The 26,995-nt window shown below is 41.9% G+C and overlaps 1 protein-coding gene, 1 non-coding gene and 1 pseudogene across 15 annotated transcripts in view; 2 read left to right on the top strand and 1 right to left on the bottom strand.

Annotated features, from left to right (window-relative positions):
- Positions 1-26,995, top strand: part of APLP2 (amyloid beta precursor like protein 2) — a 72,609-nt gene that overhangs the window by 3,782 nt on the left and 41,832 nt on the right. The window lies entirely within an intron of this gene.
- On the top strand, positions 7,607-7,713 carry LOC116758899. Its single transcript, XR_004351283.1, has one exon. It is a non-coding gene; the product is annotated as a U6 spliceosomal RNA (small nuclear RNA).
- LOC116757564 lies at positions 12,105-13,755 on the bottom strand (annotated as a pseudogene).

Genomic DNA, 26,995 nt, shown 5'->3' with positions numbered 1-26,995 from the left:
AGTTACCAGCTTAAAGAAATTTAACTTTGATACAATACTTTGATCAAGTCTGCTGTCTGTATTCCATTTTGCCAGTTGAACCAATAATGTCCTTCATGGCATTTGAAAGCATGTTTTTGTTTGTTTGTTTGTTAAAGAGCTTTAGAATTCTTGGCAATAATATGTGAAGGGTTAATTTTTTTCCAAATATAAAAATCATATTTTTAACTTATCTGATATTGTTTCAACTCTGGAAAATCAAAACTTAAAAACCTTTCAGGATTCCTTAATTATATTTCTCCTACTGAATTCTTGGGCTTTTGCACTTTTTTTTTAAATAAGAAAAATTATATAGGGAGTGCATATTCATTGTAAAAATTTTAAATGCATTTGAACAATAAGAAATGAAAAATAATCTGAGATTGTGTTGTCCAGGGAAATCTTCACTGTAAACGTTTTGGTGTGGTGTGTATCCTCCTAGAGCTCTCAGGTACATACATTTTATCAAAGTGACACATAAATTGCATATTGAAGCTGGTACCTAACAATTAGTATTTTGAATTGTTCTAAAATGAACTACTGAAAGAAAATAGTTTTCTGTGTGATGAAAAAGTAGGGATACATTTTTGTACAGTAACTGTAAAGTCTGTGGAGGGAGGCCATTTGAGAATTCAAAATCGCCCATAATCCGATTTTCATGAGTTGTTTTTTTAGTGAGATAAACTAGATTACCTTGACTCTTAATTAAATTTCGTATAGTGTACCTTGATTTATGTCCTAGGATGGAAAGTGAACCATGTAGGCGCATTCAAATAGAAACAAGTTCCAGTCCTTTGTATCAAGTACAACTAATAACTCCTTTATTTGCTGAGAGAAATTTTCTTACATAAGCATCAAAAGGCTTTTTTCAATGAAACTTTTTGAAACATAACTGTAATCTATTTTTAAAATACAACTTTTCATTTGTTATTCATCCCACTCGTGTTTGTTGAACACTGCTACCAGGTTCTGTGTTAGATGCTAAACAGTGCAGTAATAAAAGCAACTGTGCGTAGGGCATTTTCCGCTGCAGTGCACTTGCGTGATGTGATTTCCAGGCCCTATCCCCAGAGATTCTCATTGAGGATATCTGGGATTCTCATTGTCACAGGCTCCCCAGGGGATTTTTATGTGCAGGTAGAGAAAAACAAATTCCAGTAAACAAAAAGCCAACAGAACTCATTTGGGGACATTATCTTATGTAAGCCCCCAAAAGTCTGGTGAAGTAGGTATTCGTATCCATACCTAAAATGGGAGTCGGGTGAGGCGGAGGGTTCAATGCAGTGCAGCAGGGCCAGGGTGAAAATTGGTCTGTCGTATTCTGAGTGTCGTGCGCGTTTTCTTCTATGTCAGGGTGTTTTGGTTGCAGATTTCTTTTTACTCCGGTCTACCTGTTTTCTCCACTATCAAAAAACCTGATGTGAATATTTTCTTTAAAAGAAACTAATTTCATAGATGTTGTAATATTATCATGAATCAATATATGCCAAACTGCTAACAGTGGTTATCTTTGAAGGATGTAATTACAGGGGACTTTGCCTTTTTACATTTTCCATAGGTTTTAAAAAACGTCTAATGCTTTTTAATATAACATGCAAGTTCTCTCTCTTTTTTTTTGGCTGCGTTGGGTCTTTGTTGCTGCGCGCGGGCTTCCTCTAGTTGTGGCGAGCGGGGGCTACTCTTCTTTAAGGTGCGCGGGCATCTTATTGCGGTGGCTTCTCTTGTTGCGGAGCACGGGCTCCAGGCGCGCGGGCTTCAGTAGTTGCGGCACGTGGGCCCAGTAGTTGTGGCTCGCGGGCTCTAGAGCGCAGGCTCAAAAGTTGTGGCGCACGGGGCTTAGTTGCTCCGCGGCATGTGGGATCTTCCCGCACCAGGGCTGGAATCCGTGTCCCCTGCATTGGTAGGCGGATTCTTAACCACTGCGCCCCGAGGGAAGTCCCTATCTTTGTATTCTGATAACAAATTTTAAGGAAAGAAACGGTGACCACTTGTGGGGAATCTTACCAAAATCAGTGTATGGGATTATTTGGAAGAGAAAAGGTTACTGGCACCAGATTTATGATCACTGGCCTAGTTGGTAGACAAACTATTAGGCAGAGGCTGACACAGTAACCAATATGACTGGAATAAGATTGTGGTCCAGAAAAAAGTCAATCAGCATTTGGAGTGGGGCACCTGTGGTGTGGGTTAATTGAACAGCTCAGCACAACCTTTCTACTCTGCCTTCCTCAGCCTCACGCCTCCTGTGGCTGCAGAATGGCTGTTGCAGTTTCAGAGCACGTGCTTTGATTTGATAACGTCCAGGGGATTGTGGGGCTTTCTCAGAGCACATCAGCACAAGACCCCTCAAGTCTTACTGTACATAATTATATCAGGTGCTTCCAGCCACACCAGTCATGGGTGGGGAGGGGATGGTGGTGCTGTGATAGGCTTAGACTGCACACTGGGTTCTGTTGGAAAAGTGGGCTGTGGATGTTGGGTAGATAGCAACCCAATGTCTGCTACCAGGTCATTATCTGTTTGGGAGGTTATATAGCTAAGCTGGCTGGAAAGAAAAAGAATGAATTTATTCTTACCTAAATGATCTGTGAGTTAAAGGTTTGCCGGTGAAGTTGAGACCTCACAGGAACCTCTCAGGTGATTTATCAGGATCTCGGCACGTCCTTTTGAGGGATATTGCCATCCAGAACAGAAAGGCAGGAATGGAGAAGTATGTGAAAACTTGTAAGGGAGGTAATTAGCCTAGAGAAGAAGAAAACATGGGATTTAGTGTTGGTGAAGAATGTAAGCATTGTCAGATTTTTATATATTGGCACTGGAAGGCTAAATAGATGGCTTACCTAGGCTGAAGCAGAATTTTTACCTGGAGAAATGAGCCAGTAAGAGTGTGAAGAGTATTAGGACCCTTTAATTATGAATATGACCAACATAGTATAGTAAATATATAAAAGATACTCATATCCACCACCCAGTTTTGTTAAATTTTAGCACTTTCTGTATTTGCTTTAGCCTGGTTTTTTTTTTTTTAAAGAACTAAAACATCATCAGTAGAGAAATAAAACATTGTTAGGTCTCCTTTGAACTTTCCCCCATCCCATTAACCTTCCTTTCCAGAAATAACTCTTACCTTGAGTTGGGAATTCAGCATTCCCACTTGTGTTTTCGTGTTGAGAGAGACCCCTTTCATCTCTCTGGATTCCAAAGAAATTTACCCAGGCTCTTAGAGTTGTAATAAATATTTATCAATGCAGAGTGCTAGTTGTTCGAGCATATTAGGGTGATTTTAGAAGGTAACAATGCTAAGATATTTGAACTGAAAGTAAGGGTAGCCCTGTGCTCATGAAGGTGCCAAGCACTCAAGGCAACATTGCAGCCCTCTCCACCCACATCTCAAGCCTGGAATTTTTTGAGCTTTTAAAAATTTAAATACACAAAGGAAAAAAAGTTATAGCTCAGTGTATTTTCGTAAAACATACTCGTGTGACCACTGCCAAGGTCAAGAAATAGAACATTCCCGTCCCCCACTTCCCCATCCCCCTCCCTCTCCCCCAACTATTATCCCGACTTCTATGGTGATTATGTCTTGCTTTTCTTTTTTATAGTTTTACCACCCAAGCGTTCATCCCTAAACACTGTAGTTTAGTTTTTCCTGTTTTCTCGCTCTATAGAAATGGAATCTTTCAGTATATATTATCTGGCTTCTTTCACTGAACATGTTTTTGAGGGTCATTTGGATTGATGAGCATAGCTGTGGTTCGCTTGTTTTCACAGCTGTATAGTATTCCAATGTATGAAGAAACCACAATTTGTTCTACTGTTGATGGACATTTGGAATGTTTCTGGTTTGAGGCTATTGAGATAATACTGTCCTCTCTGCTGCTTGCCTTTTTACGCTATTCTTAATGATGTCTTTAGAGGAAGTTCTTAAGTTTAATGTCTAATTCACCCTGAGGACATAGTTATTCTCCTGTTGCCTACCAGGGGTCTTTTGTTTTGCCTGTCTCATTTGGAGCTACAGTTTACCTGGAACTGATTGTTGTGTAGATATGAAGTATTGGTCTTTTTATTATTTTTTTTTTGCGTATGGCTATCCAACTTGCGCCATTTACTGTAAAGGTCTCCTTTCCCTTCCGTTCTCCCATGCCACCTTTATTGTTAATTAATATCTCTGTATGGGTGAGTGTGTTTCTGGGCTCTCCTAATCCATTGATCTCTTCTCTATCCCTGTACCAAGTCCACTCTTAATGACTGTACTTTATAATAAGGTTTTTTTGTTTTTTAAATAATTTTATTTATTTATTTACGTTTTTTGGCTGCGTTGGGTCTTCGTTGTTGTGTGCGGGCTTTCTCTAGTTGTGGCGAGCGGGGGCTACTCTTTGTTGCGGTGCGCAGGCTTCTCATTGCGGTGGCTTCTCTTGTCGTGGAGCACAGGCTCTAGGAGTGCGGGCTTCAATAGTTATGGCACGCGGGCTCAGTAGTTGTGGCTCTCAGGCTCTAGAGTGCAGGCTCAGTAGTTGTGGCGCACGGGGTTAGTTGCTCCGTGGCATGTGGGATCTTCCCGGACCAGGGCTTGAACCCATGTCCTGGAATTGGCAGGCAGATTCTTAACCACTGTGCCATCAGGGAAGTCCCTATAACAAGGTTTTATAACTACTAGAGCAAGCCCTTCTGCCTTGGTTGTCTTCAGTAATGTCTTGACTATTCTTTAACCCTTTTCTTTCCATTTACATTTGCCACATTTAGCCAAAAACGCTTGTTGGAATTTAGATTCGATTGCATTGAGTCTGTAGTTGAATTGGGAAAAATAGACATTTTTCCAATACTGAGTCTTCCAACCCAGAAACATGGCATATACCTTTATTTAGGTCCTCTCTAATTGCTCTCAGTGTTTATAGCTTTTTTCATAGAGATCTTGTACATCTTATGTTAGATTTATCTATATAGATATTTGATGTTTTTAAATGCTATTGTAAGTGGCATCTTAAAGTTGTCATTTTGTTGTGGTTGTTGAAATGAAGTTGATATTTTCAAATTGATCATGTATTCAGTCTTGCTAAGCTTGTGTACTAATTCTAATAATTTATCTGTAATTTTGAAAATTTCTGAGTATATTCTGTGAATTGTGACAGTTTTATTTCTTTTATTTTAAAAAAACGAGATATAATTGAACATAACATTGTGTAAGTTTATGGTGTACAGTGTTCTGATTTGATACATTTTTATATTGCAGTATGTTTACCATTGTACCATTGCTGCTAATACCTCTATCAAACATAATTATAATTTCTTTTTGGTGGTGAGAGCTATTAAGATCTAGTCTTTTAGCAACTTTGAAGTTTATAAAACAGTATGTTGACTGTAATCACTGTGCTGAATGTTAGATCTCCAGAGTTTATCTGCTGTTTACAAATTTGTACCATTAAACGACATGCAAGTTTTGATATATAATATTTGCATTATAATTCAAGTAAAAAAAATAGATTTTTCTGTTGTGATTTAATTTTTTTACCCAGGTAATTTAGAAGTACACTTCTTAATTTCCAAAGATGTGGAGATTATCTGGTTGTCTTTTTGCTCTTTATTTCTAAGTTAACTGCATTGTGGTCAGAGAATTAGTCTGTATGATTTCAGGTTTTTGAAATTTATTGAGACTTGCTTTATGACCTAGTTTATGATAGAATTTTTGTTGTGTGCATAGAGAAAATGTTTATTCTGTAGTTGTTACTTCCAGTGTTTTATATGTATTCTGATCATGCTGTTTTCATGTTGTTCAGATCTTTATTCTTATGATTTTTTAAATCTTCTTTTCTTCTTTTATTGAGAAAGGTATGTTAAAAATCTCCCACTGTCTCACACACACACACACACACACACACACACACACACACACACAAAAATCTCCCACTGTGATTTTGGGAAAGTTGTTTTTCTCCTTGTTATTCTGACAAGTTTTGCTTTGCTTATTTTGAGGCTGTCATTAGGTGCATACAGATTTAAAATTGCTATCTATTTCTCAAGAATTGGACTTCTCACAGTTATAGTTTCCCTCGTTATCTCCAGTAAGGTTTTTGCCTTTATCAGTACTTTGTCTACTATTTCCATCTTTGTGTTTTAGATGTGTTTATGGTTGATTTTTCTTTTGTTTACTTAGGAGACAGTGTTTGTCTTTTACTGGAATATTTAGTCCATTTACATTTAATATGATTGCTAAAGTATTTGGGTTTTCATCTACCTTCTTATTTAGTGTTTTTTGTTTGCTCTGCTGGTTCTTATGTTTCTTTTTTTTCAAATTGAAGTGTAATTGACACACAACATTATATTAGTTTCAGGTGCACAACATAATGATTTGATATTTGTATGTGTTGTGAAATGATCACCACAGTAAGACTAGTTAACATCCATCACCACAGATAGTTACATATTTTCATGTGTGTGTGATGAGAACTTTTTTTTTTTTTTTTTTTTGCGGTACGCGGGCCTCTCACTGTGTGGCCTCTCCCGTTGTGGAGCACAGGCTCTGGATGCGCAGGCTCAGTGGCCATGGCTCACGGGCCCAGCCGCTCCACAGCATGTGGGATCTTCCCGGACCAGGGCACAAAGCCGCGTCCCCTGCATCGGCAGGTAGACTCTCAACCACTGCGCCACCAGGGAAGCCCGAGAACTTTTAAGATTAACTCTCTTAGCAACTTTAAAATATACAATACAGTGTTGTTAATTATAGTCACCATGCTGTACGTTACATCCCCGGGACTTATTTATATTATAACTAGAAGTTTGTACCTTTTGACCATCTTCACATATTTTGCCCGCCCTCCACTCCTCAACCCCCACTTCCCACCTCTGACAATGAGTGATCTTTTCTCTATATCTACAAGTTCAGTGTTTTTAGAGTCCACATATAAGTGAGATTATACAGTATTTATCTTGCTCCGTCTGACTTATTTCACTTAGCATAATCCCCTCAAGGGGGTTATGTTGTTGTTGCAAATGGTAGGATATCCTTTTTCATAGCTAAATAATATTCGTGTGTGTGTGTGTGTGTGTGTGTGTGTGTGTGTGTGTGTGTGTACACCATATTATTTTTATTCATTCACTTATCAATGGACATTTAGGTTGCTATGTTTATTCCCTTATTTAACTCCTTTGGAGGTGGTTATTATTTTACTTCTCTCTCCTATTACTTTGGAACATATTTGTATAATCTTTGTTTTCCCTTAGTGGTTTACTTTAGGACATTTCAATATCTTTCACTTAATCAGTGTCTTACATTAATTGGTATTTTTGCCCTCATCCTGCCTCAGTAGAAGGTTATTAGTAACACTTTAACTCTATTTAACCTCTCTCAACATTTTTGCCATTGTTGTCATGTATGTTAATTTCATTCAAACCCCAGAAGAACCTCATACAAGCCATGTTTTATACAGTCAAATGAATTTAGATCAGTTGATTATGAACTTTGGAGGCACACTGGTATCATCTGGGGGAACATTTACAGAACACAGATTGTCTGCACTCCAATTCAGACAGATTTCATCAGGGTCTCTTGAGGGAGGGTGTCAAGCATTAGTGTTTCTTAAAAACTCCTCCGGTGCTCGCTTCGGCAGCACATATACTAAAATTGGAACGATACAGAGAAGATTAGCATGGCCCCTGCGCAAGGATGACACGCAAATTCGTGAAGCGTTCCATATTTTTGTACAGCCACTATGAAGAATAGTATGGAGGTTTCTTAAAAAACTAAAAATAGAACTACAGTATGACCCAGCAATCCCACTGCTGGTCATATACCCTGAGAAAACCATAATTCAAAAAGAGTCATGTACCAAAATGTTCATTGCAGCTCTATTTACAATAGCCAGGAGATGGAAACAACCTAAGTGTCCATCATCAGATGAATGGATAGAGAAGATGTGGCACATATATACAATGGAATATTACTCAGCCATAAAAAGAAACGAAATTGAGTTATTTGTAGTGAGGTGGATGGACCTAAAGTCTGTCATACAGAGTGAAGTAAGTCAGGAGAAAGACAAATACTGTAGGCTAACACATATATATGGAATATAAGAAAAAAAAATGTCATGAAGAACCTAGGGGTAAGACGGGAATAAAGACACAGACCTACTAGAGAATGGACTTGAGGATATGGGGAGGGGGATATGGGGAGGATATGTGACAAAGTGAGAGAGTGGCATGGACATATATACACTACCAAGTGTAAAATAGCTAGCTAGTGGGAAGCAGCCGCATAGCACAGGGAGATCAGCTCAGTGCTTTGTGACTACCTGGATGGGTGGGATAGGGAGGGTGGGAGGGAGGGGAGACGCAAGAGGGAGGAGATATGGGAACATATGTATATGTATAACTGATTCACTTTGTTATAAAGCAGAAACTAACACACCATTGTAAAGCAATTATACTCCAATAAAGATGTAAAAAAACAAAACAAAACTCCTCCGGTGATTCAAAGATGCAGTGAGTTTGAAAGCCTCTGATTTAGATTTACATATTCTCTTTGTTATTCTTCCTGCCTTTTGTATCTCTGACCTTCGTTTTGGGATAATTTTTTGTCTTCCAAAACACACTTTAGAATTTTCTTAAGGTTGGCTGGTGACATATATTCTTTCACTAAATACCTGTTTTAGTGTCTTTCTTCAAGATAGGTTCATCGAGAATAGAATTTCTTTCATCATTTTAAAGATCTTATTCTTAATTCTATTCCTGGTCAATATCTTGGTGTTCAGTATTATCAATAGCTTATTGGAATTAACTGTCAGAGTGTTGTTCCTTTGAAGATAATGTGTCCCTTATCTCTGACTACTTAGATTTTCTCTTTGAATCTGATTTTCAGCAATTTTACTATGTACCTAGGTTTGGATTTTTTAAATATGTATAGTCCCTTGCCATCCTTGGGGGATTGGTTCCAGGGCACCCCTACCCCCAATACCAAAATCTGTGATGCTCAAGTCTGTTACGTGAAATGGTTCTAGTATTTGCATGTAACTGTCCAATATCCTCCTGTATACTTGCAGTCATCTCTAGATTACTTAAAATACCTAATGCAATGTAAATGCTATGTAAATAGTTATAAATATAATGTAAATGCTATGTAAATAGTTGTAAATATAATGTAAATGCTATGTAAATAGTTGGCCCGTGGCAAATTCGAGTTTTGCTATTATGAATTTTCTGAATTTTTTTGCCCTTGAGTAGTTTCAATCCATGGATACACAATCTGAGGATATGGAAGGCTGACTGTCTTCGGCTTGTAGAGCTCCTTGAATCTGTGGTTTGATGTCTTTCATCAGTTTTAGACAATTATCAGCCATTATCTACGTATTTAAATATTGCTTCTGCCTATTTCTCTTTTCTCTAGGACTCCAAAAACAAACATCGTAGACACTGTTACTCTGTCCTGTGTGTTTTTCCATGCCTCATTTGATAGCTTTTCTTTTGACCCATCCTTTGGCTTACTAATGATTTCTCCAGCTATATCTAGTCTACCATGAAGTCCCATCCATTGAGTTCTTAATTTTAGTTGTTGTGGTTTTCAGTTTTATAATTTAAAATAGTTTTTTTTAATTGTTCCTAGATCAGAGATGAAATTCTCAATTTTTGTCTTTTGTGTATTTGAACATGAAAAGTATACTTGGAGTCTCTGTCTGGTAATTCCTGTGTTTGGGGTCCCTGTGGATCTTTTCTTGTTGTCTGTTTCTGCTGGTTATTTATTCATGTTATTTTGTTTCCTTGTTTGTCAAGTTATTTTTGATTGTGAGCCATACGTTTTATTTACACAAATGCTTATAGATTAATTTAAGGCCTAGGCTAATGTTATGCTCCAGAGAATGTTTGATTTGCTTCTACCTGGAGTTTGATGAACTAGAGATCCAGGATCTCTCATTTCACGGATTGAGAGGATTGGAAGTTGAGCTGCAGTCTCTGTGAAGTCCTGTCAATTCTGGATTACCCTTCTAGGTTCAGCCTGCCTTGGGGTATCAACTCCAAACCACTAGTGTATTTCCAAGTATGTTTCCTTTCTCCTCTCTCTCCTGCCCCTGGACTCCAGTCCCTTTCCCATTGGTCCTTACAGGCTGTTAAAAGCACTGCTCAGCTACTCCCTTTAGGATCTTTCATCATCCCCAGAGGAAAAAAGCCCTGTGAGCTATATTCATCTCCTTGGACTTTCATCCTCCTCTGGTTACTGACCTAGGAAATCTTCCCTGTCTTTTTAGGTCCCCACTGCCTTTAACGAAGTGCTTTTTAAAAAATATTTACTTATGTGGCTCCGCTGAGTCTTAGTTGCCGAGTGTGGGATCTTCATTGTGACACGTGAGATCTTTATTTGCGGCACGTGGGATCTAGTTCCCTGACCAGGGATCGAACCCAGGCCCCCTGCATTGGGAGCGCAGAGTCTTAACCACTGGACCACTAGGGAAGTCTCTAACTAAGTGCTTTTGAAAAATATTTTATGTTGCTTTTCCAGCTGTCCTCATCAGGAGGGTTGGTCTGAATTACCTAGTTGACCATAAGTGGAAATTAATTCCCTTGAAATTAGATATCTACTGGGAGTTTATAGAGAGAAGCTGTGTTATTTTAGGTAGTTGGGGAAGAAGACTAGACAAGCAGGAATAGAGTGGCAGATTCTGGTGGTGTTTGGAGTGATAATAACAGTGATAGTTATATTTATGGTGCAGTTAGTATGTATAGTGTTTTACATGTACTCACTGAAACCTTTGAACTACCTTCTGAGACACATACTATGGTTATCCCTGTTTTACAGACATAGGAACCAAGGCGTGGACAGATAAAGTAACTTGACCTAGGTCACAATCAGTAAGTGATGAACTGGCTCTCAAGTTTGTGCTAACTGGTAGAACAGATGGCCTGGTCAGAGGCCTGGAGAAGGGATATCTCAGGTCAGCATGGGGCCACCAAAGGTTTATGGAGAAGTTACCAAACGGTCAACATTTAGGCAAAAATTTGCAGTACGTGATTCTTAGTAATCAGAAAGTAAAGAGAAAACTCTTCTGAGGTTATTTTTCCATCTTTCTCCACTACCAAACCACTATCAGGTCATGGAACTTAGATTTACAGTCATTGTACGTTATGACTTGAGTGCGTATCATCTCAGGAACCTGTTTGCTACTTCTTACAGCCTTTCATTAAAAAAGACTGAGATTCTAAATTGATTTTTTACAGATGATTATTATGGTGACTCTTAGCGTGTATCCTGTGTTAAAGAAAAAAATATATGGTCATCGTGAAAAATCTAGAAAACACAGGTAGAGCTAAAAAACAAACAAAACAAAACAAAAAAACAGAAAGAAATTAACTGTAATTTACCATCCAGGTAAGTAACTTTAAAATTTTCCCAGTCTGTGTTCTGGACATCTTTGCTTTTTGAAAGAATGGATTCGAATCCCCTTATATGTTTATAAGCTGTTTTCCTGCCTTTTGACGTATTGAAAAACTTTCCAAGCCGTTAAAATATTTTACAGTGTCACTTTTTTTTTTTTTTTTTTTTCCGGTATGCGGGCCTCTCACTGTTGTGGCCTCTCCCATTGCGCAGCACAGGCTCCGGACGTGCAGGCCCAGCGGCCATGGCTCACGGGTCCAGCCGCTCCGCCGCATGTGGGATCTTCCCGGACCGGGGCACGAACCCGTGTCCCCTGCATCGGCAGGCGGACTCTCAACCACTGCGCCACCAGGGAAGCCCCAGTGTCACTTTTAATTGAATCACCCTTCATGGTTTGGGGCATTTGAACTCCCTGCATTTTTAAATATGCAATTTCCACCACTTTTAGTTGCCTTCCGTACTCTGAATTTGGAGTACTTAAGCTGATGCACAAATATTCTGAGTTATTGAATGAGAATGCTGCCTGCCAGCCAGTGGTTGGATGTTTGCAGCAGTATTGGAACCATAATTTGAATATTCTATTGCGTTTTGCCCTTATTTTATTGTTGAGTAGCACATGGTTTGATGGAGTTGGTGCTTATTTGGTGCTTTCTAGATCTAGAGTCTTTGAACTTAGGTGAACACACAGTGGGCTCAGTTATGTAGAAAGAACTAAGGAATATTTGTAAAATGATAGAATTAAGGTTTTTTTCCCCATTTTCCCAAGATTAAATGATTATTTAAAAAGCACACCACACTGTATAGAAATCAACATTCTCTCTCATAATTTTGTGCACCTGGGACTATAGATATGTCACTGTCCCTGCCCCACATCTTCAAATTAACATTCTTAGGTCACAACAATAAGTCTTCTCATAGGGGACCTTCCGGGAAAGCAAGCTATTTCCTCCACTCATATTTCCCTCTTTTTGTAGCATGCACCAGCAATCTATCCAAGAAGAATATACTGGGGAGTAGGGAGGGCATCCACCAGCAAGCCCACGGTTGTCGACAGCCGTAAGATTAGAGACAAGCACAAAGGGATATGTCAACATACTGGCAAAAAATCCTGTGACAGCTTGGGAATAACTCTTCATTTCATTCATTGGTGGAAACCCCACCTTCCAGTGCATAAGTATTGACAAGGTAGGCCAGTGAGTTACAGAGCCACAAAGAAATGCTGTCACCTAGGAGGAGAGGAAAAAGACCTGCAAAAAATCCTAGGATGGCTTCTTCCCGATAGATAGTTGCTAGGAAGTCACAAAGTCCACAGTACTTGGATTCTCTGCCAATGAATTGTACCACAGATCTCAGAGTGATCACGTGGAAGGGATGTATGATGAGAGTAGCAGCAGAATGAGCCATCACCTCTCGAGTTGTCTCCTTGATAACTCGGTCAAAGGAAGATGAAACTTCTTTCTGTACATTTCCAGATCCTGACTCCTCAGCCTTGTCACATTCCTGGTAATGCTGTAAAACTTTACCATGGACCACAGTTCCAAGGACCCCTGAACACAGTCTTGGAGTTAAGCCTGTGAACAGCCCACGCTTCCCACTGATGCTCGCAACGTGCTGAGCATAATGAGAGGACCAGGAAGCTGATGAAATTGCTGCCCAAAAAATATTTCATTCTGTTGTTGGAGGAAGAGGCTCATATCCCACCTGGATGAGCACCTTCATGCACATGAGTGGCTGGGACAGGATGGTGAGACCAGAGCCCGGGAGCACCTGACTGGTTGCGTCCGCCATGATGGCACCCATGGACGGGCAGACAGATGGAACCACCAAGTGATGAAGCTGGTCCCGGATCACGTGCCAGGGCCGCTGGCTTCACTGGCCCGCCTGCGGTGCGCCTAGAATTAAGTTTTTAAGGATAATTTTTTCCTAAAACACTGGAAGTAGTTGAGATTTGTATAAATTATTAGCTTTCTAGTGACAGAACCGCCCCCCTCACCCCGCAAATAACGTGCATATCTTTGAACTTGCCCATCTTTTCAGGGTTTTATGTAAAAATAAGAGTCTTCTAATTCTGTCATTTATTTGTTTATAATTTACATTTCTAATTTTTCTTTAATGCAAACAGTATGCAGTAGATATCTCTTTTTTATCCTTTTAGCTGTATCTCAGATTGACATTTAAAAGAACCTTTGGATATAACTTGTTCCAGAGTTGAAGACTTTCCCTGGTAACTGGTTCATTTGAAGTTCTTCATGGTCATCATTATTGGCAGACATTTATTAAATTACTGTATGCAGGGCACTGCACAGAACACATAGCACACAGCTGAGGGCAGCATATATTGGGTTGGCCAAAAAGTTCATTTGGTTTTTTCCATAAGATGGCTCTAGTAGCACTTAGTTGTCTTTAACTTCATTTGAAACAGTTTTGTTAGATTGTATTGTGACAGCTGTCATATGAGTATGCCCTTTTTTTGGCGCTATGCGGGCCTCTCACTGTTGTGGCCTCTCCCGTTGTGGAGCACAGGCTCTGGACGCGCAGGCTCAGCCGCCATGGCTCATGGGCCTAGCCCCTCCGCGGCATGTGGGATCCTCCCGGACCGGGGCACGAACCCGTGTCCCTTGCATCGGCAGGCGGACTCTCAACTGCTGCGCCACCAGGGAAGCCCATGAGTATGCATTTTTAAAAAATTATCAAAATTGGTGAATTTTTGTGTAGCTGTTTTAATATTGAAGATGGAAGAAAAAACATTTTCAGCATATTATGCTTTATTATTTCAAGAAAAGTAAAAACTGAAATGCACAAAAAGATTTGTGCAGTGTATGGAGAAGGTGCTTTGACTGATGGAACGTGTCAAAAGTGGTTTGTGAAGTTTTGTGCTGGAGATTTCTTGCTGGACGATGCTCCACGGTCGGGTAGACCAGTTGAAGTTGATAGCGATCAAATAGAGACATTAATTGAGAACAATCAGTGTTATACCACTCGGGAGATAGCTGACATATTCAAAATATCCAAATCGAGCGTTGAAAATCATTTGCACCAGCTCGGTTATGTTCATCGCTTTGATGTTTGGGTTCCACGTAAGTTGAGAGAAAAAAGCCTCTTGACAGTATTTCCGCATACAATTCTCTACTTAAACATAATGAAAATGTTCGGTTTTTAAAACAAATTGTGATGGGTGATGAAAAGTGGATACTGTACAATAACGTGGAACGGAAGAGATCGTGGGGCAAGTGAAATGAGCCACCACCAAGCACACCAAAGTCCAGTCTTCATCCAAAGAAGGTGATGTTATGTATATGTGGTGGGATTGGAAGGGAGTCCTCTATTATGAGCTCCTTCCGGAAAACCAAACGATTCATTCCAACCAGTACTGCTCCCAGTTAGACCCACTGAAAGTAGCACTCGACCAAAAGCATCCGGAATTAGTCAACAGAAAACACATAATCTTTCGTCAGGATAACGCAAGACTGCATGTCTCTTTGATGACCAGGCAAAAACTATTACAGCTTGGCTGGGATGTGCTGATTCATCTGCCATATTCACCGGACATTACACCTTTGGATTTCCATTTATTTCAGGCTTTACAAAATTCTCTTAATGGAAAACATTTCAATTCCCTGGAAGACTAAAAGGCACCTGGGACAGTTCTTTGCTCAAAAAGATAAAACGTTTTGGCATATGGACACCAAGGGGGGAAAGCTGGCGGGGTGGGGGGGCTGCTGGTGGTGGTGTGATGAATTGGGAGATTGGGATGGACATATATACAGTAATGTGTAAAATAGATAACTAATAACCAGCTGTGTAAAAAAAAATACATCAAAAAAAGATTAAAAGTTTTGGGAAGATGAAATTAGGAAGTTGCCTGAAAAATGGCAGAAGGTAGTGGAATAAAACGGTGAATATATGCCACGGAGCAACTAAGCCTGTGCGCCACAACTACTGAGCCCACGTGCTGCAACCACTGAAGCCCACGTGCCTAGATCCCATGCTCTGCAACAAGAGAAGCCACCACAATGAGAAGCCCACGCACTGCAATGAAGAGTAGCCCCCGCTCACCGCAACTAGAGAAAAGCCCATGCGGCAACAAAGACCCAATGCAGACAAAAATAAATTAAAAAAAAAAACCAGTGAATATGTTTTTCAGTAAAGTTCTTGGTGAAATGAGAAATGTCTTGTTTTTACTTAAACACCCAAGGAATTTTTGGCCAAGCCAACTTTTTGGCTTCTTTTGTTTATCATCCTAAGATGATAAACAAAAGAAGCATTTTAGGTGGTTGGAAAAATGACAATCAACACTTCTCCAGTCTTTTAAAAATAGATTATTTTAATGTAGCTTATCTTTTTTAAAGAACCTATTTATAGGGTTTACTTCCAGGTATTTTTACATTGTCAGCCATTAAGTTCCTGCTTTCAGTTCTTTTGGGTATGTACTGGAAAGTGGAATTGCTGGATCATATGGTAATTCTATGTTTAACTTTTTGAGAACTGCCAACCTCTTTTCCACAGTGGCTGCACCATTTTACATTCCCACCATCAGTGGCAAGGGTTCCAATTTCCACACATCTTGGCCAACACTTGTTTCCTTTATTTTTATTTTTTTGGCTATGGCAGCAGCAGGCCCCCTTTATTTGTCAGAGGTTCTCATGTCCCCAAGGGAGGCTGAGTGTGGGTTGTCATTTTGTCTTATACCCCTGTCTGTTCTCTGTCATCTAGAGGCACAGAGTTTTCAATGCTTGTTGAAAAGCGGAGAAAGTTGGCTTGAAATAACCTCTTGCAGTAACGATTTATTACTCATTTTCAAGTGAATTGCAAACTACATTTCATAGCAGAACCTTCGCTGATTGGCTGGTTGACTCTGCCATGCCCCTCACCCCTTTTGAAGAGGATTTCTGCTTAATGCTGTATGAATGTTTTTCCTTATAGCAACTCTTTTTTTCTTCCCTCTCTGTCCCCCCTCTCTCCCTCCCGCTCCGTGTCTCTCTCTCTCTCTCTCTGTCTCTGTCTCTCATAGCAACTCTTTAAGAAAAATGATTACTTGAGGCTTGATTAGCTGCCTCAGGATCTACATTAATAAAATATCCTGCTGGGCTGTTGTTTTGAAAGATTAATCTTGTGAATTGATACAAGTCATTGAGACTCAGTGTTGGTTAGTGTTGTTTTTAAACAATGGAAATAGTAGGACAGATTAAAATCAGATTAAAATGTTTTAAGTATTGATTTTTGAAAGATTAAATACAAAGCGCAGACTCAAAGCTGATGAGCTCCCAGCCAAGCTGAGCCATTACATGTGTGTGGGTGTGTGATGAGTGAAGAAGCAGACTTGTCACAGGATGGCGGGAGTTAAGGCAGATTATAAATCCAGCACCAGTCCCTGGACGATTGGATCCTCACTAAAATATCCCCATGGTGATCTGATACTAGGCGAGCAGCATTGATGCCTGTCTCTGAAAAGCTATAGAAAATAAAATAGAACATAGACTCTGAGTCAATTTGAGGTAATGATGTTTGTTTCAGTTAACATTAAGAAGGTAATGTTTTAGCTGTACCACTTCTAGCATCCTTTTTACTTGGTAATTTGTGAAGATAAATTTCTTTTGGATATCACATCAGTATTTGGAACATTTTGGAGTTTTATGGGTGAAAATGTTTGGAAGAAAGCAAAGAGACAAAGAAGTGATCAGAGAGGTAACATGGCCTATACAAATATAGGATCTCGATTGCATCATTTTATACCAGCATAGGTAGGGTTCATTGTTGGCCAAGTAAAATATTATCATGTTAAATATTACTGAGACTAAGGTGTGGCTTTTGTGATGTTATGTGAGGGTTACTATTAGTCTTATGTACGTTTGGAAATATTTGAGACCCGTTTTTTCCATAGGGCCAAAGAATTCACTTTAACCTAATATGAACACTTGTTTTCATCCTGGCATCGGGCGTTAGAAGTGAGTTGCAAAAATTCTTCCATTGAGCTACTTAATAGCTGTTCCCAAGGAAGGTGAAGGAGAATCTTTCTAATAGGCCAGCACAGATTGCCCAAATTCGGCTTGGGTACTAAGTTACCGGATAGTATTATACTTAAATAGCTGCTTGGCCTGCCAGTTTCTGAAAGCTTCATGGTGAGCTAGTTCTGATGACTTCGTAAGACTGCTACTACTATAGAGTTTGGGAATATTTCCTTTTATATTAGGATTATTCTGTTCACGTGTTGTCTCCCTTACGAGCCCGAGCCTCCATGTGGGTGAGAACTTGTGACTCTTCAATTTGTTGTCTCTGGAGCCTGCTCTAATAAGGCCCTTGCAAATGTGTATTGACTCAAGGTCCTGTGTGATGTGAGTACCATATCATATATACTCTATCTGTTCTGGCCTTTTTTTTTTTTTGGTCTTTGGAAGACCTTTGTGTTTTGTTCTGTGGTTGTCAGAAGCCTAAGAGGGTGTCTTTTTGTTTTTGTTTCTGTTTTGTCTGTTTGTTAATGTCTCAGTCAGGCTTCTTTTACTATTTGTAGGATCTAAAGAGTTGGGGGATGGAGGCGGGTTGTCATCCTCCCCCACCCTCCAGCAGTTGGATAAAATAAGAACCTGGGCTCTTGGCACTGTTTTACCCACTTACATAACCCATACCAAATCCTTTTTAAGAAGAAATGTCTCAAGGGCCTTTTTCCTGTCTAATTCCCGTTCATTATTTTACTTGTAACCACTTGTCTCTTTTGCACGAGCTTGGCCTCTTTAGAGAAGCTTTTTTCTCTTTAGAGAAGCTTACCCATTTAGCCATCCAAGGACCCCATTCCTGCAAATGCCAGAAACTCTTGCTAGCCTTCATAACGGAAGAAAGGAAACTGCAGTTAAACGGAATCTACAGGTAAATGAAAAAAAGTCGTTCGGTCGTGTCTTCCCCTAGCACAGTGTTAGCTGAACACTTAACACAGTGCTGTCCAATAGAAAAAGGCGAGCCACATATGAAATGTAACTTTTTCTAGTTGACATTTTTTTAAAAAGCAAAAATAGGTGAAATGAGCTTTAACAATATAGTCTATTTAACTCAGTATATCTGAGATAATTATCATTTCAACACGTATAATCTCCTGGATGAATGCAGAGGCTTCCTAAGTGGCCTCCTTGTCTCCACCTAATCTTGCCAAATCACACCCTCTCACATTCTAAAATATGCCTAGCAGGGTCGTTCTGGTGCTGGCGCTGGAGCAGAGCCCCGGCCCAGTTTCCTTGGGGAAGGGGTTCTGGAGACTTAGCTGTCCACTCCCCGCAGCCCCACGCCTACCCCTGCCGCAGCGCTTCTCAGATGCCAGCGCCGTCTCCACTTCCTTACGTCTTGTGCATAATGTACGTGTTACACTGTAGGTCTGGGCTTCCCTGGGTCTGGATCCTGCTTCTAAGACGGTGAGCTCCCCAGATACTTAGACTGAGTCTTATTCGCTTACCCAGCGTATTCATTTGCTAGGCTGGCCGTGGCAAAGTACTACAGACTGCATGGCTTAAGCAGTTGAAATTTATTGTCTCACTGTTCCTGGAGGCTGGAAGTTTAAGATCTACGCGCTGCTGGGTCACGCTCCCTCTGAAGGTCTGAGGGAGGATCTGTCCCAAGCTTCTCTCAGCTTCTGATAGTTCTTGGCTTTGGGTAGCATAACTCCCATCTTCACATGGCATTCTCCCTGTGTGTGTGTGTTGTCTCTTCACATTTTTCCTCCTTTTATAGGGGTGCCATTCAGGTGGGATTAGGGGGCACCCCACTCTAGTGTGACCTGATCTTAATTACTGATATCTGCAACAACCTTATTTCTAAATAAGGTCACATTTGGAGGTGATAGATGTTAGGACTTCAACATATGAATTTAAGGGGGGCACAGTTCAGCTCATAACACCCAGTGACTAGCATATTGACTGTAACGTAACTGTAAAATGATCAAATGAAATAATCTGAGGAAAGGATCAGAATTTTATTTTCTTAAAGGCATTATGTTTAAATAATCAAGATAGAAGCTCTCAATTTTATTAATACTTCTCATCTCTAGTTTTCAAATATATTCATAGTTAGTGGCTTTTGAATTGTTGCACCTCGAGAGATGCAGGTGGAGGGACTTCCATGACGGTTCAGTGGCCAGGACTCCGCGCTCCCAGTGCAGGGGGCCCAGGTTCCATCCCTGGTCGGGGATCCCACGTGCCGCAACGAAGAGTTTGCATGCTGCAACTAAGACCCGGTGCAGCCAAATAAGTAAATATTTTTTAAAAAGAGAGAGATGCAGGTGCAGGGTTCTAGCTCTAACTCTGTCCTGGTGAGAGAATGAATAGACCAACAAGGACAGAGAACAGGAGAGAAGAAAAGATGTCTATGCAGACTTGATGATGGACCTAGTGACTGAGCCAGCAGACCAGAGAAGCTGGAACCTAAATGCAGGGACACCAGCTGAAAGCAAGCTGATTTGCAGAGCAGACCTTGAATGAGGGATGGAAGCATCAGGGTGAGGCTAATGGCAGGGAGGGGTTGAAACTAAACATGAGTAATCAGGCCCTGAATAACGCACCTCACCCCACCTCGCTGCACCTCAGGGGAAGACTTCAGCTTCCTCGGGACGCCAGGCCCAGCAGAACGTGAGGCTCTGAGAGGGGAAAGGCTCCCTTCCTAGGCCCCGCAGATCTGCAGCAGCCAGGCTCGGGGGCCGCAGTCAGGGAGGGAGCTGAAGGATTCCTCTCTGGACAAGTTCTGTCCATGTACAGCAGGGTCCCTTTCCTAAACACTGAGTTAGATGACTTAGGGTCACCAGCCACTTCAGGAACACCTTGAACAAGAACAAAACAGATGGGGGAACTGCAGCTTAAAGACCATGCAGGGAGCAGGCAGGTAACTTCAGTAGGCTCTTGATATTTACCTCAGAGAGGAGGGGTTGTTTCCGCTATGAGATAATAGTTTGCAATAAAAAAAGGCTTTCCGAGAACAAGGAAGAGTTCTTGGTGGTTGGAAATGTGATACCAGACATTTAAAAGTCTGGTTAGAAATCGTTCTGAAAGGGAACAAAAAGAATCTAGAAAGGAAGAGGTAAGAAAGGAAGGTCAATGTAGGAGGTAAGATGCGGCTGATAAGAATTTCAGAGGGAGAAGAGGAAACCCAGGACTGAGTGTTTCCGCGATGATGTGGCCCACTGAGCGCTCAGGCAAGTGAATGACAAAAACTCAGACCCAGGCCTATTAGAATTGAATCTCAGGATACCGAAGATGGGTAAGATTTTACTTCCATGTAGGAAAAAACCAGACCTGCACAAAGAGCGAGGGATCAAATTGGCTTTAGATGTACCAGCAGCAGTGCTGGAAGCTAGGTGGCCCTAGCTCCACATCTTAACCTCTGAGGGAAAATTGTGTCCAGGTTACAGTTTAGTGCTTGTCCAAATTGCCAGCAAAGTGTGTGCGTAAGATAAAAGTTTCATGAGTGAAAGTTTCCGGGAGGCTGTGGGAAGCGGTGAGCCACTGACACAGGCGGTTAAGTCAAGAAGGAGCAGAGGGCTTCCCTGGTGGCGCAGTGGTTGAGAGTCCGCCTGCCGATGCAGGGGACACGGGTTCATGCCCCGGTCCGGGAAGATCCCACATGTCGCAGAGCGGCTGGGCCCGTGAGCCATGGCCGCTGAGCCTGTGCGTCTGGAGCCTGTGCTCCGCAACGAAGGAGCAGAGTACTGAGTTGGGAACAGGAGAAAAGGGGGAAGCAGTTTTCAGGACAGTTGTGATCAGTCCCAGGAGTGGCAGCTGTGCTCAGGCCTGGAGAGTCATCAGCGCAGTTGAAGCAGGAAGACGGTGCCTGGTCTTCAAGAAAAGGGATCAGAGCCATCTCTGCAGATCTTCCTGGCAGGCTGAGTGCCAGCGGCCAGTACAGGCAAGTAAAGGAAGAGTTGGCCTTGCAGAGGCCGAGGGGGGAAATAGTTGCCTAAGGAGGGAGCTGACCTTTTTATGTCATAATCATGTAAACAGGAGTATTGATTTGACCAGCGGAGCAAGGAGAAGAAGGTGGGTGAGCGTAGGGTCTGGTGGTTTAAGAGTTCAATCCTTTTGACTAGAAAGTCCATCGATGATGTCCGGACTGAAAAGGTATGGAAGTGGTGAGGCATAAATAGTGGGAGAAAAGGCTGGATGGGCCGCCTTGGGGTGGAGGACTCCGCTAGGAGCCTGGCGTTGGGTGGCTTTTCAGGCTGGGCACGTGGACTCAAGTGGCAAAAGATGAAAAATGGAAACTTGCCTTGCTGCCTGAGTTGTTTTCGTTTTACTTGTCATTCATTACAGAGGTACTTATGTGAAGGCTAGCACAGCGTTAATCATTTGGAAATCGCTGCTGAGTGGTATCTGCTTAATTCTTACTAGTTTAACTAAATGTGTTGGAGAGAAAACAAGAGCACAGCCTTCAGTCAGAAAGTCACTTCCTTGGGTGTGAATGATTACCTACTAGGTAGTTGGTGCTGTTTCCAGGTGCCGAGATTAGGAAACCCGGAGGGCCCCCCCGCCCCGCCCCCAAGCACAGCCCCACCCCCTGCCAACCTGCATCCTGTTGGAGGGAGATGGGCAGTGCAGGTGAATGAGCAGGTGAATTCCCATTGCTGGAGGGGAAAACAAAACACCGGCAGGGTGGGGCCTGTCCTTGGGAAGGGCCCCCAGAGATGCACTTTCGAGCTGGGTCCTGAAAGGTGAGACGTGACAGCTCAGGGAAGAGCAGGGGCAGAAGTTCGAGGTGCAGAGCCTTGAGGCAGGAGAGACCCTGGCTTGTGCCCAGGAGGATGGTGTCCATCGCCAGACGGGTTGATGGAGGGAGCGGGGAGGAAGTAGGAGTCGTCAAGAGTTGGAATCCCTTGGAACATGAGAGTGAGTGATGTGTTCTGCCTTGAGATGATTCAAAATGCTGTGGTCGGAGTGGGTCTCGGAGGGCAGGGTGGACATAGCTCCCCAGGGGCCCACCTGACCAGTGGGACAGAAGTGCTCCTGGGCTTTCGCCTCTGGGAAAAGGGGACCAGCAAATGCTGAAATCTTGGTGTGTGTGAGCTGGACCACCATGCTGTGCATTTCCGGGTCCATCATGCACCCTGCAGCCTACCGAACGCCCCTCCCAGAGTTATGCAGTGCACACGTTTGCATCCTTTTTATTCTTTTTACTTGGGCGTAGCTTTTCCTGCTCTCCTTTATGCATTTATTTAGTAGTTAGGTAGCTGGTACCCAGGAAGGCTAATTAATGGCAGAGACAGCAAGCAGTAAGCATGCTGACTAGCAGCTCATACTCGCTTTATTACTTCATTTTTTTTAATTGCTGATAATTACAATAATGGGCATGGGCATGGGTCCCAGACAGGAAGAATTGTCTGCAGGCAGATCTGGTGCGAGCTGATAATACAGTATTTACTTTTACATTTAAATGCTGCGTAAATCATGGCAAAGATGCCTTTCTGACTTGATTTGAACTTGGAGAGGGTGGAGCTCTTTCATATTTGTGTTACTTTCATAGCGTTTTGATGGACATTAGAAGTTAAAGTGATTTGTTACATCAAGATAGATGTGTGAATATTGCTTGATCTAGTAAACAGTGAAATGTTTAGCAGAATAGCATATGGAAATTGCCGATTTTGTATTTTTAAATGTGCATTTCCTCTCCCTGCCCTGTGAATGTCATCCTGGCAAATTGTCTTATTTTCTGTTTATAAGGAAAGAAAGATACGGGTTATTCACGGAGGAATTTCTGCCCTTTCTTGCCATTCAGCGTCACAGAACCTTAGAAATAAAGTGCTAACTCTTTGGTTTTCATGGAATAGTAAAGCTAAGAAAAACATTTTAGATAGATAAAGTTGTCAGTTCTTAATATTATGGAAGGAGCATTTTTAAAAAACAGACTACCCATTTATTACTGCTGCCATCCTATGAAAAACATTTTAAAGCAAAGGTAAAAAAGAGAACCTTAGAATTCAGGACAGTCACTTCTCAAGAGAGGACAGGGCTTCCCTGGTGGCGCAGTGGTTGAGAGTCCACCTGCCGATGCAGGGGACGCGGGTTCGTGCCCCGGTCCGGGAAGATCCCACATACCGCGGAGCGGCTGGGCCCGTGAGCCATGGCCGCTGAGCCTGCGCGTCCGGAGCCTGTGCTCCACAGCGGGAGAGGCCACAACAGTGAGAGGCCCACATACCGCAAAAAAAAAAAAAAAAAAAGAGAGGACAGTTTGCAGCTCAGCACCTTCGGCATTCGTGTGCGCACGTGCTCTCCAGACCTTTCTTACTTGCCTAAGATCTGTTGTTACAGACCTTACCAGGCAAGTAAGGTGTCAGGGAACCCCTGCTTTAAATTTAAAACACCAGTAAAAACTGTCCTAAATATTAAAACATGGATGTTTGCAGCTGCATGGATTTTTCTTATCTTTTCCCAGATAGTGTATTAAAGGAGAAAAGATTCAGTGAAATCAGTTCACATGTCTGACATTGGCTGTTGATGTTTGTGGTTGTAACATCTTGAAGTCAGAGCATTTCAGCCAAAGCTGACATGTTAGATAGTTTCCCAACTTAACCTTGGTAAAAATCACTAAGTTGAGTGTTTATTTTAGTGAAATACTTCTATCTGAAGAATAGAATTTTTTTAAAAGAGGTGTGATTTGTTGTTTCAAGTGCATGAAATATGCCCCCAAATTACCTAATTTTTAATGACTGACTTAATGCCTTTAAAATAAACAAAATATTACAGAGCATCAAATCAGCCAGAAGTAAGCTTATAACTTCTGAGAATATTGCCAGGTTTGTGCTTGGATATTCAACAGAAAACTCCCCGTCATTTGTAGTATTTCTGTCATCTGTGAATCCATAAGAATGACTTAGAATGAACATATTTAATGACTAATATTTAATCATTTGTACTTCTGGGTGTTTGTTACTTGAAATCATTTCAGCCTTTTAAGGTTTAGGAAACATGCCTACACACCCCCGCCAACCCTGTCTAGGCTGTTTGTTTGGCAGGCTCTTGGTTGCTGCCTGAGTAATACTGGCCAATGAGTGCCGAGGGGAAGACCAGGTTCACACCATGGAGATCCTCTGATGTTAATATTCATACTGCATCCTCCTGGCTTTCTGACCTTTGCAGGTAGCAGCCTTCAAAGCATGACATATTACTGCTTTTGTTTGGAATCATGCAGGTTTTTATTCAGTGAGGAAGCTGTCTTTGTTTGCAAACCACGTTTCTTATGCATCAGGAGCTTTAGGAAAGTAGACTTCTGTCTGCCGTAGTGTGAGCCAAAGCTAGTATTGTGGGGGTCATTTATTGTAATACCTAACATTTGGGTAACGCCATATTTATGTTGCCCAAAAGTGAAAACTGGGGTCAGGAGAGAAACTAAATAACCTCCATGGGGCTACTTAGCTTGTAAGTCAAGGGAATATCCCTCAAGAAAACAGATTTAGAGAAATAACGTAGTGCTTTTTTTTTATTTATTTATTTTTGGTTGTGTTGGGTCTTCGTTGCTGCACGCGGGCTTTCTCTAGTTGCAGCGAGCAGGGTCTACTCTTTGTTGCGATGCACGGGCTTCTCATTGCAGTGGCTTCTCTCATTGTAGAGCACGGGCTCTAGGTGCGCGGGCTCAGTAGTTGTGGCTTACGGGCTCTAGAGCACAGGCTCAGTAGTTGTGGCACACGAGCTTAGTTGCTCCGCGGCATGTGGGATCTTCCCGGACCAGGGATCAAACCCGTGTCCCCTGCATTGGCAGGCGGATTCTCAACCACTGCGCCACCAGGGATGCCCACGTAGTGCTTTTTTGATCACAGCAGTGTCTCTATAGAAAACACAGGTTCATTTTGACCTCACTTGCATTTGGCTGGAAGCTGGACCAGAGCTAGGAAGCCAGCAACCCCCCAGTGATTTTCTTTTAAATGGTAAGGCAGTATTAAATTGTCATATAAACATTTGGTGACTGAATTCCCTCAAAATAAAATGTGGAGTGTGAGTGCAGCCCTCTTCAGGTCTGTCCAGATTTCAGAGGTAGAGGAGGGATGTGCAGCCTTCACCCCATTTCACGGGTTTGGGGAGGATGGCTGGTCACGTGGTGTGCCCATGGCTTAAGCCCTGGTTCTTGTAGCCAGAGAAAATGACATCTTCAGGAGCCAGCCGATGCTAACGAAGCTAACGTTCAAGTCGGATGCTGTGCTTAGTGCTTACGTGCATTCTCTTAATTTATTCCCACAACAGGCCCGAGAGGAATAGTGTGTCAGTAGCCCTGTTTTACAGATAAAGAAATTTAAAGCCTGTTACTAATAGCCATCAACACTTGAAGAACTCCTATGTAACAAGCACTGTTTCAAGCACTTTTCATGTGTTAAACTCACTTAAACCTCAAAACAGCACTATGGTGTGTAGTTACTATTGTCCTTATTTTATAGACAGGAGACCGAGGTCCAGAGAGGTTAGGGAACCTGCCAAACGTGGCACAGCCTGTCAGTGGTGGGGCTGGAACACAGTCACGGTTTGTCCATCTCATACAGCCCGTGCTCTTCACCATCACATCGCGTAGTTCCTCCAGGGTCAGGAGTGGAGAGAGCAGAAGGTGATGGCTGGCCGAGCCATGTCCCTAGGACCTCTGTTCCCGAGGAGGTCAGTTTCGTGGAATTCCCATTACAGGCAATTGGAAAGAAACACAGGAGCCTGTAAAGAACTTGTTCACTTGAGAATTTTAGATCTATAAACACTGTTCTGCCTTTTTTTTTTTTTTTACTTGAAAGTGTTTTATGTATTTGAGTAACTTCCTTTATAAAAGGCTCTTAGCTCTCATCTTAGAGACACGTACAGAAAGACGGACCTCTCTTAAATCTTGGTGCTTGGATCCTTACCAGCGTAATCCAGATGGACAGATTACCACGTTCCTATAAAAAGCCTTGGAGACAGTCTAAACTATTTTCAGTCTTGGAAATGATACATCATTTATACTTTAATATTTACAGCGCTAATAAAAGCAGGGATTATTTGTATAAATTACTGCCTATGAAAATGATACCTAACAGCTGGCATACATCAGTGGAAGATTAATGACCTTTTACATTCAGAGTTTTTCCACCTAACCCTAATTCACAAGCTTCTAATTAGAATTAAGTTCAAATGTTAACAACAACAACAGAAAGCCGAGGATTTTCAGTTGGCGTAACGTAAGCTGTCACTTTTAAGAACAGGTTTCTCAGTTTGCTGTTCAGGCTGGAAAATGCTTAACAAGAATCCTGATATGTTATTAAATAGTGTGTTGAAATGTTCGAAGTTTGGAGGGGTTTTTTTTTTTTTTGGGCTGCAGTGGGTCTTCGTTGCTGCGCGCGGGATTTCTCTAGTTGCGGTGAGCGGGGGCTACTCTTCGTGGCAGTGCGTGGGCTTCTCATTGTGGTGGCTTCTTTTGTTATGGAGCATGGTCTCTAGGCGCGCGGGCTTCAGTAGATGCAGCATGCGGGCTCAGTAGTTGCAGCTCACGGGCCCCCTAGAGCACGCAAGCTTCAGTAGTTGCGGTGCGTGGACTCAATAGTTGTGGTTCATGGGCTCTAGAGCGCAGGCTCAGTAGTTGTGGCGCACGGGCTTAGTTGCTTCGCGGCATGTGAGATCTTCCCGGACCAGGGCTCAAACCCGTGTCCCCTGC

This window comes from Phocoena sinus, chromosome 8 (assembly GCF_008692025.1).
Source record: "Phocoena sinus isolate mPhoSin1 chromosome 8, mPhoSin1.pri, whole genome shotgun sequence".
In the NCBI taxonomy this organism is placed as follows: Eukaryota; Metazoa; Chordata; class Mammalia; order Artiodactyla; family Phocoenidae; genus Phocoena; species Phocoena sinus.
The sequence above is the reverse complement of the archived record's forward strand: the minus strand, read 5'-3'. Positions and strand labels throughout refer to the sequence as shown.